Below are 12,358 nucleotides of genomic sequence, written 5' to 3'. Positions count from 1 at the left end.
GACTAAAAGAAAATTTCATCTTGGGCTCCCTGAAACTTCCATCCTGCACCACTGTTTGCTTTTTCACAAGAGCAGAGAAGAGCGCACCGTTCCCAGCGGCACTGCAGTACCGGGTCAATGCTTGGAGTGAACGGAGCAAGCTCCTTTTTCAACTCCTGTTCCTAAAAATCCATTTAATATGTAGTCCTCGTATAGAGGACATATCAGATATTAAACTGATAAGAACAGATACTACACTTGATCTTAGCCAAAAGGCCGAGAAGCGATAACTGTCCACTGGTTCACGTCCGAGGGCCCTTCCTGGCACAATGCGCACTTGTCGCGGTGTTCTTTTTATGGCCATAGGTGGCCAGAGAGTCACTTTGCACCTCCGCCCACCCGCTGCACTGAGCACTCTTCAGCCCTTTTAAATGGTATAACTTTGCACTCCCGCGAGCACCATTCAAGCAACATCGGCACAGTCACAACAAGTAAGGCGACTCTACTCAGGAAAGTCACTCTGCACAGGAACAAGATTTCTTTTGCACAGACAGAAAGGGCTTCACCCGCAAAGGTAAAGCCTGCCAAAAATAGAAACAACTCATTAGTGCTGCTCTCCACGGAAGTCTTTAGTAAAAGGCGAAAGACTTGTACGTTATGAAGAGAAACCAGAGTACGATTATCCGTCACTGCGGGAGCAGGGCACCAGGCCAGTTGGCATAGCCACCTTCCCCGTGGTGAGCTTTGCTTGGTTGAGACGCTTGCTCCCCCTTGCTCCTCGGCTAACCAAGTAGGAACAATCGGGCCCTATTCGATGGCTGCCTTGTTTTTTACTCTGTGCAAAAGACAAGGCAGCCACAAACACCACGGGAAACACCGTATTGAGGCTTTGTTCTGAGCGCTCATTCGGTGTCGCGTTTCTTTCAAGCAATTCCCGGTTTGTCCACACTCGGCTCGCTCCCAGAGCCGTGTTAAAGTCTGCCTCGCATTCACTCCCTTTTCTCAGCAGACTAAAAGAAACTTCCATCCTGCACCACTTTTTGCTTTTTCACAAGAGCAGAGAAGAGCGCACCGTTCCCAGCGGCATTGCAGTACCGGGTCGATGCTTGGAGTGAACGGAGCAAGCTCCTTTTTCAACTCCTGTTCCTAAAAATCCATTTAATATGTAGTCCTCGTACAGAGGACATATCAGATATTAAACTGATAAGAACAGATACTACACTTGATCTTAGCCAAAAGGCCGAGAAGCGATAACTGTTCACTGGTTCACGTCCGAGGGCCCTTCCTGGCACAATGCGCACTTGTCCCGGTGTTCTTTTTATGGCCATAGGTGGCCAGAGAGTCACTGAGCACTCTTCAACCCTTTTAAATGGTATAACTTTGCACTCCCGCGAGCACCATTCAAGCAACATCGGCACAGTCACAACAAGTAAGGCGACTCTACTCAGGGAAGTCACTCTGCACAGGAACAAGATTTCTTTTGCACAGACAGAAAGGGCTTCACCCGCAAAGGTAAAGCCTGCCAAAAATAGAATCAACTCATTAGTGCTGCTCTCCACGGAAGTCTTTAGTAAAAGGCGAAAGACTTGTACGTTATGAAGAGAAACCAGAGTACGATTATCCGTCACTGCGGGAGCAGGGCACCAGGCCAGTTGGCATAGCCACCTTCCCCATTGTGAGCTTTTCTTGGTTGAGACGCTTGCTCCCCCTTGCTCCTCGGCTGCCCAAGTAGGAGCAATCGGGCCCTATTCGATGGCTGCTTTGTCTTTTACTCTGTGCAAAAGACAAGGCAGCCACAAACACCACGGGAAACACCGTATTGAGGCTTTGTTCTGAGCGCTCATTCGGTGTCGCGTTTCTTTCAAGCAATTCTCCCGGTTAGCCCGCACTCGGCTCGCTCCCAGAGCCGTGTTAAAGTCTGCCTCGCATTCACTCCCTTTTCTCAGCAGACTAAAAGAAAATTTCATCTTGGGCTCCCTGAAACTTCCATCCTGCACCACTGTTTGCTTTTTCACAAGAGCAGAGAAGAGCGCACCGTTCCCAGCGGCACTGCAGTACCGGGTCGATGCTTGGAGTGAACGGAGCAAGCTCCTTTTTCAACTCCTGTTCCTAAAAATCCATTTAATATGTAGTCCTCGTATAGAGGACATATCAGATATTAAACTGATAAGAACAGATACTACACTTGATCTTAGCCAAAAGGCCGAGAAGCGATAACTGTCCACTGGTTCACGTCCGAGGGCCCTTCCTGGCACAATGCGCACTTGTCGCGGTGTTCTTTTTATGGCCATAGGTGGCCAGAGAGTCACTTTGCACCTCCGCCCACCCGCTGCACTGAGCACTCTTCAGCCCTTTTAAATGGTATAACTTTGCACTCCCGCGAGCACCATTCAAGCAACATCGGCAGAGTCACAACAAGTAAGGCGACTCTACTCAGGGAAGTCACTCTGCACAGGAACAAGATTTCTTTTGCACAGACAGAAAGGGCTTCACCCGCAAAGGTAAAGCCTGCCAAAAATAGAAACAACTCATTAGTGCTGCTCCCCACGGAAGTCTTTAGTAAAAGGCGAAAGACTTGTACGTTATGAAGAGAAACCAGAGTACGATTATCCGTCACTGCGGGAGCAGGGCACCAGGCCAGTTGGCATAGCCACCTTCCCCATGGTGAGCTTTGCTTGGTTGAGACGCTTGCTCCCCCTTGCTCCTCGGCTGACCAAGTAGGAACAATCGGGCCCTATTCGATGGCTGCCTTGTCTTTTACTCTGTGCAAAAGACAAGGCAGCCACAAACACCACGGGAAACACCGTATTGAGGCTTTGTTCTGAGCGCTCATTCGGTGTCGCGTTTCTTTCAAGCAATTCTCCCGGTTAGCTGGCACCCGGCTCGCTCCCAGAGTTAAAGTCTGCCTCGCATTCACTCCTTTTTCTCAGCAGACTAAAAGAAAATTTCATCTTGGGCTCCCTGAAACTTCCATCCTGCACCACTGTTTGCTTTTTCACAAGAGCAGAGAAGAGCGCACCGCTCCCAGCGGCACTGCAGTACCGGGTCAATGCTTGGAGTGAACGGAGCAAGCTCCTTTTTCAACTCCTGTTCCTAAAAATCCATTTAATATGTAGTCCTCGTATAGAGGACATATCAGATATTAAACTGATAAGAACAGATACTACACTTGATCTTAGCCAAAACGCCGAGAAGCGATAACTGTCCACTGGTTCACGTCCGAGGGCCCTTCCTGGCACAATGCGCACTTGTCGCGGTGTTCTTTTTATGGCCATAGGTTGCCAGAGAGTCACTGAGTACTCTTCGGCCCTTTTAAATGGTATAACTTTGCACTCCCGCGAGCACCATTCAAGCAACATCGGCACAGTCACAACAAGTAAGGCGACTCTACTCAGGGAAGTCACTCTGCACAGGAACAAGATTTCTTTTGCACAGACAGAAAGGGCTTCACCCGCAAAGGTAAAGCCTGCCAAAAATAGAAACAACTCATTAGTGCTGCTCTCCACGGAAGTCTTTAGTAAAAGGCGAAAGACTTGTACGTTATGAAGAGAAACCAGAGTACGATTATCCGTCACTGCGGGAGCAGGGCACCAGGCCAGTTGGCATAGCCACCTTCCCCATGGTGAACTTTGCTTGGTTGAGACGCTTGCTCCTCGGCTGACCAAGTAGGAACAATCGGGCCCTATTCGATGGCTGCCTTGTCTTTTACTCTGTGCAAAAGACAAGGCAGCCACAAACACCACGGGAAACACCGTATTGAGGCTTTGTTCTGAGCGCTCATTCGGTGTCGCGTTTCTTTCAAGCAATTCTCCCGGTTAGCCCGCACTCGGCTCGCTCCCAGAGCCATGTTAAAGTCTGCCTCGCATTCACTCCCTTTTCTCAGCAGACTAAAAGAAACTTCCATCCTGCACCACTTTTTGCTTTTTCACAAGAGCAGAGAAGAGCGCACCGTTCCCAACGGCACTGCAGTACCGGGTCGATGCTTGGAGTGAACGGAGCAAGCTCCTTTTTCAACTCCTGTTCCTAAAAATCCATTTAATATGTAGTCCTCGTATAGAGGACATATCAGATATTAAACTGATAAGAACAGATACTACACTTGATCTTAGCCAAAAGGCCGAGAAGCGATAACTGTCCACTGGTTCACGTCCGAGGGCCCTTCCTGGCACAATGCGCACTTGTCGCGGTGTTCTTTTTATGGCCATAGGTGGCCAGAGAGTCACTGAGCACTCTTCAGCCCTTTTAAATGGTATAACTTTGCACTCCCGCGAGCACCATTCAAGCAACATCGGCACAGTCACAACAAGTTAGGCGAATCTACTCAGGGAAGTCACTCTGCACAGGAAAAAGATTTCTCTTGCACAGACAGAAAGGGCATCACCCGCAAAGGTAAAGCCTGCCAAAAATAGAAACAACTCATTAGTGCTGCTCTCCACGGAAGTCTTTAGTAAAAGGCGAAAGACTTGTACGTTATGAAGAGAAACCAGAGTACGATTATCCGTCACTGCGGGAGCAGGGCACCAGGCCAGTTGGCATAGCCACCTTCCCCATGGTGAGCTTTGCTTGGTTGAGACGCTTGCTCCCCCTTGCTCCTCGGCTGACCAAGTAGGAACAATCGGGCCCTATTCGATGGCTGCCTTGTCTTTTACTCTGTGCAAAAGACAAGGCAGCCACAAACACCACGGGAAACACCGTATTGAGGCTTTGTTCTGAGCGCTCATTCAGTGTCACGTTTCTTTCAAGCAATTCTCCCGGTTAGCCCGCAATCGGCTCTTTCCCAGAGCCGTGTTAAAGTCTGCCTCGCATTCACTCCCTTTTCTCAGCAGACTAAAAGAAAATTTCATCTTGGGCTCCCTGAAACTTCCATCCTGCACCACTGTTTGCTTTTTCACAAGAGCAGAGAAGAGCGCACCGTTCCCAGCGGCACTGCGGTACCGGGTCGATGCTTGGAGTGAACGGAGCAAGCTCCTTTTTCAACTCCTGTTCCTAAAAATCCATTTAATATGTAGTCCTCGTATAGAGGACATATCAGATATTAAACTGATAAGAACAGATACTACACTTGATCTTAGCCAAAAGGCCGAGAAGCGATAACTGTCCACTGGTTCACGTCCGAGGGCCCTTCCTGGCACAATGCGCACTTGTCGCGGTGTTCTTTTTATGGCCATAGGTGGCCAGAGAGTCACTTTGCACCTCCGCCCACCCGCTGCACTGAGCACTCTTCAGCACTTTTAAATAGTATAACTTTGCACTCCCGCGAGCACCATTCAAGCAACATCGGCACAGTCACAACAAGTAAGGCGACTCTACTCAGGGAAGTCACTCTGCACAGGAACAAGATTTCTTTTGCACAGACAGAAAGGGCTTCACCCGCAAAGGTAAAGCCTGCCAAAAATAGAAACAACTCATGAGTGCTGCTCTCCACGGAAGTCTTTAGTAAAAGGCAAAAGACTTGTACGTTATGAAGAGAAACCAGAGTACGATTATCCGTCACTGCGGGAGCAGGGCACCAGGCCAGTTGGCATAGCCACCTTCCCCATGGTGAGCTTTGCTTGGTTGAGACGCTTGCTCCTCGGCTGACCAAGTAGGAACAATCGGGCCCTATTCGATGGCTGCCTTGTCTTTTACTCTGTGCAAAAGACAAGGCAGCCACAAACACCACGGGAAACACCGTATTGAGTCTTTGTTCTGAGCGCTCATTCGGTGTCGCGTTTCTTTCAAGCAATTCTCCCGGTTAGCCCGCACTCGGCTCGCTCCCAGAGCCGTGTTAGTCTGCCTCGCATTCACTCCCTTTTCTCAGCAGACTAAAAGAAAATTTCATCTTGGGCTCCCTGAAACTTCCATCCTGCACCACTGTTTGCTTTTTCACAAGAGCAGAGAAGAGCGCACCGTTCCCAGCGGCACTGCAGTACCGGGTCGATGCTTGGAGTGAACGGAGCAAGCTCCTTTTTCAACTCCTGTTCCTAAAAATCCATTTAATATGTAGTCCTCGTATAGAGGACATATCAGATATTAAACTGATAAGATCAGATACTACACTTGATCTTAGCCAAAAGGCCGAGAAGCGATAACTGTCCACTGGTTCACGTCCGAGGGCCCTTCCTGGCACAATGCGCACTTGTCGCGGTGTTCTTTTTATGGCCATAGGTGGCCAGAGAGTCACTGAGCACTCTTCAGCCCTTTTAAATGGTATAACTTTGCACTCCCGCGAGCACCATTCAAGCAACATCGGCAGAGTCACAACAAGTAAGGCGACTCTACTCAGGGAAGTCACTCTGCACAGGATCAAGATTTCTTTTGCACAGACAGAAAGGGCTTCACCCGCAAAGGTAAAGCCTGCCAAAAAAAGAAACAACTCATTAGTGCTTCTCTCCACGGAAGTCTTTAGTAAAAGGCGAAAGACTTGTAAGCTATGAAGAGAAACCAGAGTACGATTATCCGTCACTGCGGGAGCAGGGCACCAGGCCAGTTGGCATAGCCACCTTCCCCATGGTGAGCTTTGCTTGGTTGAGACGCTTGCTCCCCCTTGCTCCTCGGCTGACCAAGTAGGAACAATCGGGCCCTATTCGATGGCTGCCTTGTCTTTTACTCTGTGCAAAAGACAAGGCAGCCACAAACACCACGGGAAACACCGTATTGAGGCTTTGTTCTGAGCGCTCATTCGGTGTCGCGTTTCTTTCAAGCAATTCTCCCGGTTAGCCCGCAATCGGCTCTTTCCCAGAGCCGTGTTAAAGTCTGCCTCGCATTCACTCCCTTTTCTCAGCAGACTAAAAGAAAATTTCATCTTGGGCTCCCTGAAACTTCCATCATGCACCACGGTTTGCTTTTTCACAAGAGAAGAGAAGAGCGCACCGTTCCCAGCAGCACTGCAGTACCAGGTCGATGCTTGGAGTGAACGGAGCAAGCTCCTTTTTCAACTCCTGTTCCTAAAAATCCATTTAATATGTAGTCCTCGTATAGAGGACATATCAGATATTAAACTGATAAGAAGAGATACTACACTTGATCTTAGCCAAAAGGCCGAGAAGCGATAACTGTCCACTGGTTCACGTCCGAGGGCCCTTCCTGGCACAATGCGCACTTGTCGCGGTGTTCTTTTTATGGCCATAGGTGGCCAGAGAGTCACTTTGCACCTCCGCCCACCCGCTGCACTGAGCACCCTTTTAAATGGTATAACTTTGCACTCCCGCGAGCACCATTCAAGCAACATCGGCACAGTCACAACAAGTAAGGCGACTCTACTCAGGGAAGTCACTCTGCACAGGATCAAGATTTCTTTTGCACAGACAGAAAGGGCTTCACCCGCAAAGGTAAAGCCTGCCAAAAATAGAAACAACTCATTAGTGCTGCTCTCCACGGAAGTCTTTAGTAAAAGGCGAATGACTTGTACGTTATGAAGAGAAACCAGAGTACGATTATCCGTCACTGCGGGAGCAGGGCACCAGGCCAGTTGGCATAGCCACCTTCCCCATGGTGAACTTTGCTTGGTTGAGACGCTTGCTCCTCGGCTGACCAAGTAGGAACAATCGGGCCCTATTCGATGGCTGCCTTGTCTTTTACTCTGTGCAAAAGACAAGGCAGCCACAAACACCACGGGAAACACCGTATTGAGGCTTTGTTCTGAGCGCTCATTCGGTGTCGCGTTTCTTTCAAGCAATTCTCCCGGTTAGCCCGCACTCGGCTCGCTCCCAGAGCCGTGTTAAAGTCTGCCTCGCATTCACTCCCTTTTCTCAGCAGACTAAAAGAAAATTTCATCTTGGGCTCCCTGAAACTTCCATCCTGCACCACTGTTTGCTTTTTCACAAGAGCAGAGAAGAGCGCACCGTTCCCAGCGGCACTGCAGTACCGGGTCGATGCTTGGAGTGAACGGAGCAAGCTCCTTTTTCAACTCCTGTTCCTAAAAATCCATTTAATATGTAGTCCTCGTATAGAGGACATATCAGATATTAAACTGATAAGAACAGATACTACACTTGATCTTAGCCAAAAGGCAGAGAAGCGATAACTGTCCACTGGTTCACGTCCGAGGGCCCTTCCTGGCACAATGCGCACTTGTCGCGATGTTCTTTTTATGGCCATAGGTGGCCAGAGAGTCACTGAGCACTCTTCAGCCCTTTTAAATGGTATAACTTTGCACTCCCGCGAGCACCATTCAAGCAACATCGGCACAGTCACAACAAGTTAGGCGAATCTACTCAGGGAAGTCACTCTGCACAGGAAAAAGATTTCTCTTGCACAGACAGAAAGGGCATCACCCGCAAAGGTAAAGCCTGCCAAAAATAGAAACAACTCATTAGTGCTGCTCTCCACGGAAGTCTTTAGTAAAAGGCGAAAGACTTGTACGTTATGAAGAGAAACCAGAGTACGATTATCCGTCACTGCGGGAGCAGGGCACCAGGCCAGTTGGCATAGCCACCTTCCCCATGGTGAGCTTTGCTTGGTTGAGACGCTTGCTCCCCCTTGCTCCTCGGCTGACCAAGTAGGAACAATCGGGCCCTATTCGATGGCTGCCTTGTCTTTTACTCTGTGCAAAAGACAAGGCAGCCACAAACACCACGGGAAACACCGTATTGAGGCTTTGTTCTGAGCGCTCATTCAGTGTCACGTTTCTTTCAAGCAATTCTCCCGGTTAGCCCGCAATCGGCTCTTTCCCAGAGCCGTGTTAAAGTCTGCCTCGCATTCACTCCCTTTTCTCAGCAGACTAAAAGAAAATTTCATCTTGGGCTCCCTGAAACTTCCATCCTGCACCACTGTTTGCTTTTTCACAAGAGCAGAGAAGAGCGCACCGTTCCCAGCGGCACTGCGGTACCGGGTCGATGCTTGGAGTGAACGGAGCAAGCTCCTTTTTCAACTCCTGTTCCTAAAAATCCATTTAATATGTAGTCCTCGTATAGAGGACATATCAGATATTAAACTGATAAGAACAGATACTACACTTGATCTTAGCCAAAAGGCCGAGAAGCGATAACTGTCCACTGGTTCACGTCCGAGGGCCCTTCCTGGCACAATGCGCACTTGTCGCGGTGTTCTTTTTATGGCCATAGGTGGCCAGAGAGTCACTTTGCACCTCCGCTGCACTGAGCACTCTTCAGCCCTTTTAAATAGCATAACTTTGCACTCCCGCGAGCACCATTCAAGCAACATCGGCACAGTCACAACAAGTAAGGCGACTCTACTCAGGGAAGTCACTCTGCACAGGAACAAGATTTCTTTTGCACAGACAGAAAGGGCTTCACCCGCAAAGGTAAAGCCTGCCAAAAATAGAAACAACTCATGAGTGCTGCTCTCCACGGAAGTCTTTAGTAAAAGGCGAAAGACTTGTACGTTATGAAGAGAAACCAGAGTACGATTATCCGTCACTGCGGGAGCAGGGCACCAGGCCAGTTGGCATAGCCACCTTCCCCATGGTGAGCTTTGCTTGGTTGAGACGCTTGCTCCCCCTTGCTCCTCAGCTGACCAAGTAGGAACAATCGGGCCCTATTCGATGGCTGCCTTGTCTTTTACTCTGTGCAAAAGACAAGGCAGCCACAAACACCACGGGAAACACCGTATTGAGGCTTTGTTCTGAGCGCTCATTCGGTGTCGCGTTTCTTTCAAGCAATTCTCCCGGTTAGCCCGCACTCGGCTCGCTCCCAGAGCCGTGTTAAAGTCTGCCTCGCATTCACTCCCTTTTCTCAGCAGACTAAAAGAAAATTTCATCGTGGGCTCTCTGAAACTTCCATCCTGCACCACTGTTTGCTTTTTCACAAGAGCAGAGAAGAGCGCACTGTTCCCAGGGGCACTGCAGTACCAGGTCGATGCTTGGAGTGAACGGAGAAAGCTCCTTTTTCAACTCCTGTTCCTAAAAATCCATTTAATATGTAGTCCTCGTATAGAGGACATATCAGATATTAAACTGATAAGAACAGATACTACACTTGATCTTAGCCAAAAGGCCGAGAAACGATAACTGTCCACTGGTTCACGTCCGAGGGCCCTTCCTGGCACAATGCGCACTTGTCGCGGTGTTCTTTTTATGGCCATAGGTGGCCAGAGAGTCACTTTGCACCTCCGCCCACCCGCTGCACTGAGCACTCTTCAGCACTTTTAAATAGTATAACTTTGCACTCCCGCGAGCACCATTCAAGCAACATCGGCACAGTCACAACAAGTAAGGCGACTCTACTCAGGGAAGTCACTCTGCACAGGAACAAGATTTCTTTTGCACAGACAGAAAGGGCTTCACCCGCAAAGGTAAAGCCTGCCAAAAATAGAAACAACTCATGAGTGCTGCTCTCCACGGAAGTCTTTAGTAAAAGGCAAAAGACTTGTACGTTATGAAGAGAAACCAGAGTACGATTATCCGTCACTGCGGGAGCAGGGCACCAGGCCAGTTGGCATAGCCACCTTCCCCATGGTGAGCTTTGCTTGGTTGAGACGCTTGCTCCTCGGCTGACCAAGTAGGAACAATCGGGCCCTATTCGATGGCTGCCTTGTCTTTTACTCTGTGCAAAAGACAAGGCAGCCACAAACACCACGGGAAACACCGTATTGAGTCTTTGTTCTGAGCGCTCATTCGGTGTCGCGTTTCTTTCAAGCAATTCTCCCGGTTAGCCCGCACTCGGCTCGCTCCCAGAGCCGTGTTAGTCTGCCTCGCATTCACTCCCTTTTCTCAGCAGACTAAAAGAAAATTTCATCTTGGGCTCCCTGAAACTTCCATCCTGCACCACTGTTTGCTTTTTCACAAGAGCAGAGAAGAGCGCACCGTTCCCAGCGGCACTGCAGTACCGGGTCGATGCTTGGAGTGAACGGAGCAAGCTCCTTTTTCAACTCCTGTTCCTAAAAATCCATTTAATATGTAGTCCTCGTATAGAGGACATATCAGATATTAAACTGATAAGAACAGATACTACACTTGATCTTAGCCAAAAGGCCGAGAAGCGATAACTGTCCACTGGTTCACGTCCGAGGGCCCTTCCTGGCACAATGCGCACTTGTCGCGGTGTTCTTTTTATGGCCATAGGTGGCCAGAGAGTCACTGAGCACTCTTCAGCCCTTTTAAATGGTATAACTTTGCACTCCCGCGAGCACCATTCAAGCAACATCGGCAGAGTCACAACAAGTAAGGCGACTCTACTCAGGGAAGTCACTCTGCACAGGATCAAGATTTCTTTTGCACAGACAGAAAGGGCTTCACCCGCAAAGGTAAAGCCTGCCAAAAAAAGAAACAACTCATTAGTGCTTCTCTCCACGGAAGTCTTTAGTAAAAGGCGAAAGACTTGTAAGCTATGAAGAGAAACCAGAGTACGATTATCCGTCACTGCGGGAGCAGGGCACCAGGCCAGTTGGCATAGCCACCTTCCCCATGGTGAGCTTTGCTTGGTTGAGACGCTTGCTCCCCCTTGCTCCTCGGCTGACCAAGTAGGAACAATCGGGCCCTATTCGATGGCTGCCTTGTCTTTTACTCTGTGCAAAAGACAAGGCAGCCACAAACACCACGGGAAACACCGTATTGAGGCTTTGTTCTGAGCGCTCATTCGGTGTCGCGTTTCTTTCAAGCAATTCTCCCGGTTAGCCCGCAATCGGCTCTTTCCCAGAGCCGTGTTAAAGTCTGCCTCGCATTCACTCCCTTTTCTCAGCAGACTAAAAGAAAATTTCATCTTGGGCTCCCTGAAACTTCCATCATGCACCACGGTTTGCTTTTTCACAAGAGAAGAGAAGAGCGCACCGTTCCCAGCAGCACTGCAGTACCAGGTCGATGCTTGGAGTGAACGGAGCAAGCTCCTTTTTCAACTCCTGTTCCTAAAAATCCATTTAATATGTAGTCCTCGTATAGAGGACATATCAGATATTAAACTGATAAGAAGAGATACTACACTTGATCTTAGCCAAAAGGCCGAGAAGCGATAACTGTCCACTGGTTCACGTCCGAGGGCCCTTCCTGGCACAATGCGCACTTGTCGCGGTGTTCTTTTTATGGCCATAGGTGGCCAGAGAGTCACTTTGCACCTCCGCCCACCCGCTGCACTGAGCACCCTTTTAAATGGTATAACTTTGCACTCCCGCGAGCACCATTCAAGCAACATCGGCACAGTCACAACAAGTAAGGCGACTCTACTCAGGGAAGTCACTCTGCACAGGATCAAGATTTCTTTTGCACAGACAGAAAGGGCTTCACCCGCAAAGGTAAAGCCTGCCAAAAATAGAAACAACTCATTAGTGCTGCTCTCCACGGAAGTCTTTAGTAAAAGGCGAATGACTTGTACGTTATGAAGAGAAACCAGAGTACGATTATCCGTCACTGCGGGAGCAGGGCACCAGGCCAGTTGGCATAGCCACCTTCCCCATGGTGAACTTTGCTTGGTTGAGACGCTTGCTCCTCGGCTGACCAAGTAGGAAC

General features: G+C 49.3%; 26 non-coding genes across 26 annotated transcripts; all 26 read right to left on the bottom strand.

Annotated features, from left to right (window-relative positions):
- Nucleotides 1-76: 76 nt before the first annotated feature.
- On the bottom strand, nucleotides 77-267 carry LOC140266470 (U2 spliceosomal RNA). The gene has a single exon (XR_011907098.1). It is a non-coding gene; the product is annotated as a U2 spliceosomal RNA (small nuclear RNA).
- Nucleotides 268-542: 275 nt separating this feature from the next.
- LOC140320894 (U5 spliceosomal RNA) lies at nucleotides 543-656 on the bottom strand. Its single transcript, XR_011918666.1, has one exon. It is a non-coding gene; the product is annotated as a U5 spliceosomal RNA (small nuclear RNA).
- Nucleotides 657-1,040: 384 nt separating this feature from the next.
- On the bottom strand, nucleotides 1,041-1,231 carry LOC140320171 (U2 spliceosomal RNA). The gene has a single exon (XR_011918043.1). It is a non-coding gene; the product is annotated as a U2 spliceosomal RNA (small nuclear RNA).
- A 249-nt stretch (nucleotides 1,232-1,480) lies between these two features.
- Nucleotides 1,481-1,594, bottom strand: LOC140321024 (U5 spliceosomal RNA). The gene has a single exon (XR_011918786.1). It is a non-coding gene; the product is annotated as a U5 spliceosomal RNA (small nuclear RNA).
- A 409-nt stretch (nucleotides 1,595-2,003) lies between these two features.
- LOC140266329 (U2 spliceosomal RNA) lies at nucleotides 2,004-2,194 on the bottom strand. The gene has a single exon (XR_011906968.1). It is a non-coding gene; the product is annotated as a U2 spliceosomal RNA (small nuclear RNA).
- A 275-nt stretch (nucleotides 2,195-2,469) lies between these two features.
- On the bottom strand, nucleotides 2,470-2,583 carry LOC140265672 (U5 spliceosomal RNA). Its single transcript, XR_011906375.1, has one exon. It is a non-coding gene; the product is annotated as a U5 spliceosomal RNA (small nuclear RNA).
- Nucleotides 2,584-2,987: 404 nt separating this feature from the next.
- LOC140320339 (U2 spliceosomal RNA) lies at nucleotides 2,988-3,178 on the bottom strand. Its single transcript, XR_011918197.1, has one exon. It is a non-coding gene; the product is annotated as a U2 spliceosomal RNA (small nuclear RNA).
- Nucleotides 3,179-3,427: 249 nt separating this feature from the next.
- Nucleotides 3,428-3,541, bottom strand: LOC140320893 (U5 spliceosomal RNA). Its single transcript, XR_011918665.1, has one exon. It is a non-coding gene; the product is annotated as a U5 spliceosomal RNA (small nuclear RNA).
- A 376-nt stretch (nucleotides 3,542-3,917) lies between these two features.
- LOC140320134 (U2 spliceosomal RNA) lies at nucleotides 3,918-4,108 on the bottom strand. Its single transcript, XR_011918010.1, has one exon. It is a non-coding gene; the product is annotated as a U2 spliceosomal RNA (small nuclear RNA).
- Nucleotides 4,109-4,357: 249 nt separating this feature from the next.
- On the bottom strand, nucleotides 4,358-4,471 carry LOC140320789 (U5 spliceosomal RNA). The gene has a single exon (XR_011918569.1). It is a non-coding gene; the product is annotated as a U5 spliceosomal RNA (small nuclear RNA).
- Nucleotides 4,472-4,880: 409 nt separating this feature from the next.
- On the bottom strand, nucleotides 4,881-5,071 carry LOC140266521 (U2 spliceosomal RNA). Its single transcript, XR_011907144.1, has one exon. It is a non-coding gene; the product is annotated as a U2 spliceosomal RNA (small nuclear RNA).
- A 275-nt stretch (nucleotides 5,072-5,346) lies between these two features.
- Nucleotides 5,347-5,460, bottom strand: LOC140265581 (U5 spliceosomal RNA). Its single transcript, XR_011906291.1, has one exon. It is a non-coding gene; the product is annotated as a U5 spliceosomal RNA (small nuclear RNA).
- Nucleotides 5,461-5,857: 397 nt separating this feature from the next.
- Nucleotides 5,858-6,048, bottom strand: LOC140320247 (U2 spliceosomal RNA). Its single transcript, XR_011918113.1, has one exon. It is a non-coding gene; the product is annotated as a U2 spliceosomal RNA (small nuclear RNA).
- Nucleotides 6,049-6,297: 249 nt separating this feature from the next.
- Nucleotides 6,298-6,411, bottom strand: LOC140265736 (U5 spliceosomal RNA). The gene has a single exon (XR_011906433.1). It is a non-coding gene; the product is annotated as a U5 spliceosomal RNA (small nuclear RNA).
- A 409-nt stretch (nucleotides 6,412-6,820) lies between these two features.
- Nucleotides 6,821-7,011, bottom strand: LOC140320372 (U2 spliceosomal RNA). Its single transcript, XR_011918227.1, has one exon. It is a non-coding gene; the product is annotated as a U2 spliceosomal RNA (small nuclear RNA).
- Nucleotides 7,012-7,278: 267 nt separating this feature from the next.
- LOC140266036 (U5 spliceosomal RNA) lies at nucleotides 7,279-7,392 on the bottom strand. The gene has a single exon (XR_011906707.1). It is a non-coding gene; the product is annotated as a U5 spliceosomal RNA (small nuclear RNA).
- A 399-nt stretch (nucleotides 7,393-7,791) lies between these two features.
- Nucleotides 7,792-7,982, bottom strand: LOC140266455 (U2 spliceosomal RNA). Its single transcript, XR_011907084.1, has one exon. It is a non-coding gene; the product is annotated as a U2 spliceosomal RNA (small nuclear RNA).
- A 249-nt stretch (nucleotides 7,983-8,231) lies between these two features.
- On the bottom strand, nucleotides 8,232-8,345 carry LOC140320787 (U5 spliceosomal RNA). The gene has a single exon (XR_011918568.1). It is a non-coding gene; the product is annotated as a U5 spliceosomal RNA (small nuclear RNA).
- A 409-nt stretch (nucleotides 8,346-8,754) lies between these two features.
- On the bottom strand, nucleotides 8,755-8,945 carry LOC140266520 (U2 spliceosomal RNA). Its single transcript, XR_011907143.1, has one exon. It is a non-coding gene; the product is annotated as a U2 spliceosomal RNA (small nuclear RNA).
- Nucleotides 8,946-9,212: 267 nt separating this feature from the next.
- LOC140321043 (U5 spliceosomal RNA) lies at nucleotides 9,213-9,326 on the bottom strand. Its single transcript, XR_011918803.1, has one exon. It is a non-coding gene; the product is annotated as a U5 spliceosomal RNA (small nuclear RNA).
- Nucleotides 9,327-9,735: 409 nt separating this feature from the next.
- Nucleotides 9,736-9,926, bottom strand: LOC140320485 (U2 spliceosomal RNA). The gene has a single exon (XR_011918331.1). It is a non-coding gene; the product is annotated as a U2 spliceosomal RNA (small nuclear RNA).
- Nucleotides 9,927-10,201: 275 nt separating this feature from the next.
- On the bottom strand, nucleotides 10,202-10,315 carry LOC140265580 (U5 spliceosomal RNA). The gene has a single exon (XR_011906290.1). It is a non-coding gene; the product is annotated as a U5 spliceosomal RNA (small nuclear RNA).
- A 397-nt stretch (nucleotides 10,316-10,712) lies between these two features.
- LOC140266327 (U2 spliceosomal RNA) lies at nucleotides 10,713-10,903 on the bottom strand. Its single transcript, XR_011906967.1, has one exon. It is a non-coding gene; the product is annotated as a U2 spliceosomal RNA (small nuclear RNA).
- A 249-nt stretch (nucleotides 10,904-11,152) lies between these two features.
- On the bottom strand, nucleotides 11,153-11,266 carry LOC140265735 (U5 spliceosomal RNA). Its single transcript, XR_011906432.1, has one exon. It is a non-coding gene; the product is annotated as a U5 spliceosomal RNA (small nuclear RNA).
- Nucleotides 11,267-11,675: 409 nt separating this feature from the next.
- On the bottom strand, nucleotides 11,676-11,866 carry LOC140320371 (U2 spliceosomal RNA). Its single transcript, XR_011918226.1, has one exon. It is a non-coding gene; the product is annotated as a U2 spliceosomal RNA (small nuclear RNA).
- A 267-nt stretch (nucleotides 11,867-12,133) lies between these two features.
- On the bottom strand, nucleotides 12,134-12,247 carry LOC140266035 (U5 spliceosomal RNA). Its single transcript, XR_011906706.1, has one exon. It is a non-coding gene; the product is annotated as a U5 spliceosomal RNA (small nuclear RNA).
- Nucleotides 12,248-12,358: the final 111 nt, after the last annotated feature.

This window comes from Leuresthes tenuis, unplaced genomic scaffold (assembly GCF_036924035.1).
Source record: "Leuresthes tenuis unplaced genomic scaffold, fLeuTen1.0.hap1 SCAF_12, whole genome shotgun sequence".
Classification (NCBI taxonomy): Eukaryota; Metazoa; Chordata; class Actinopteri; order Atheriniformes; family Atherinopsidae; genus Leuresthes; species Leuresthes tenuis.
This window is presented reverse-complemented; position numbering and strand designations above follow the sequence as displayed.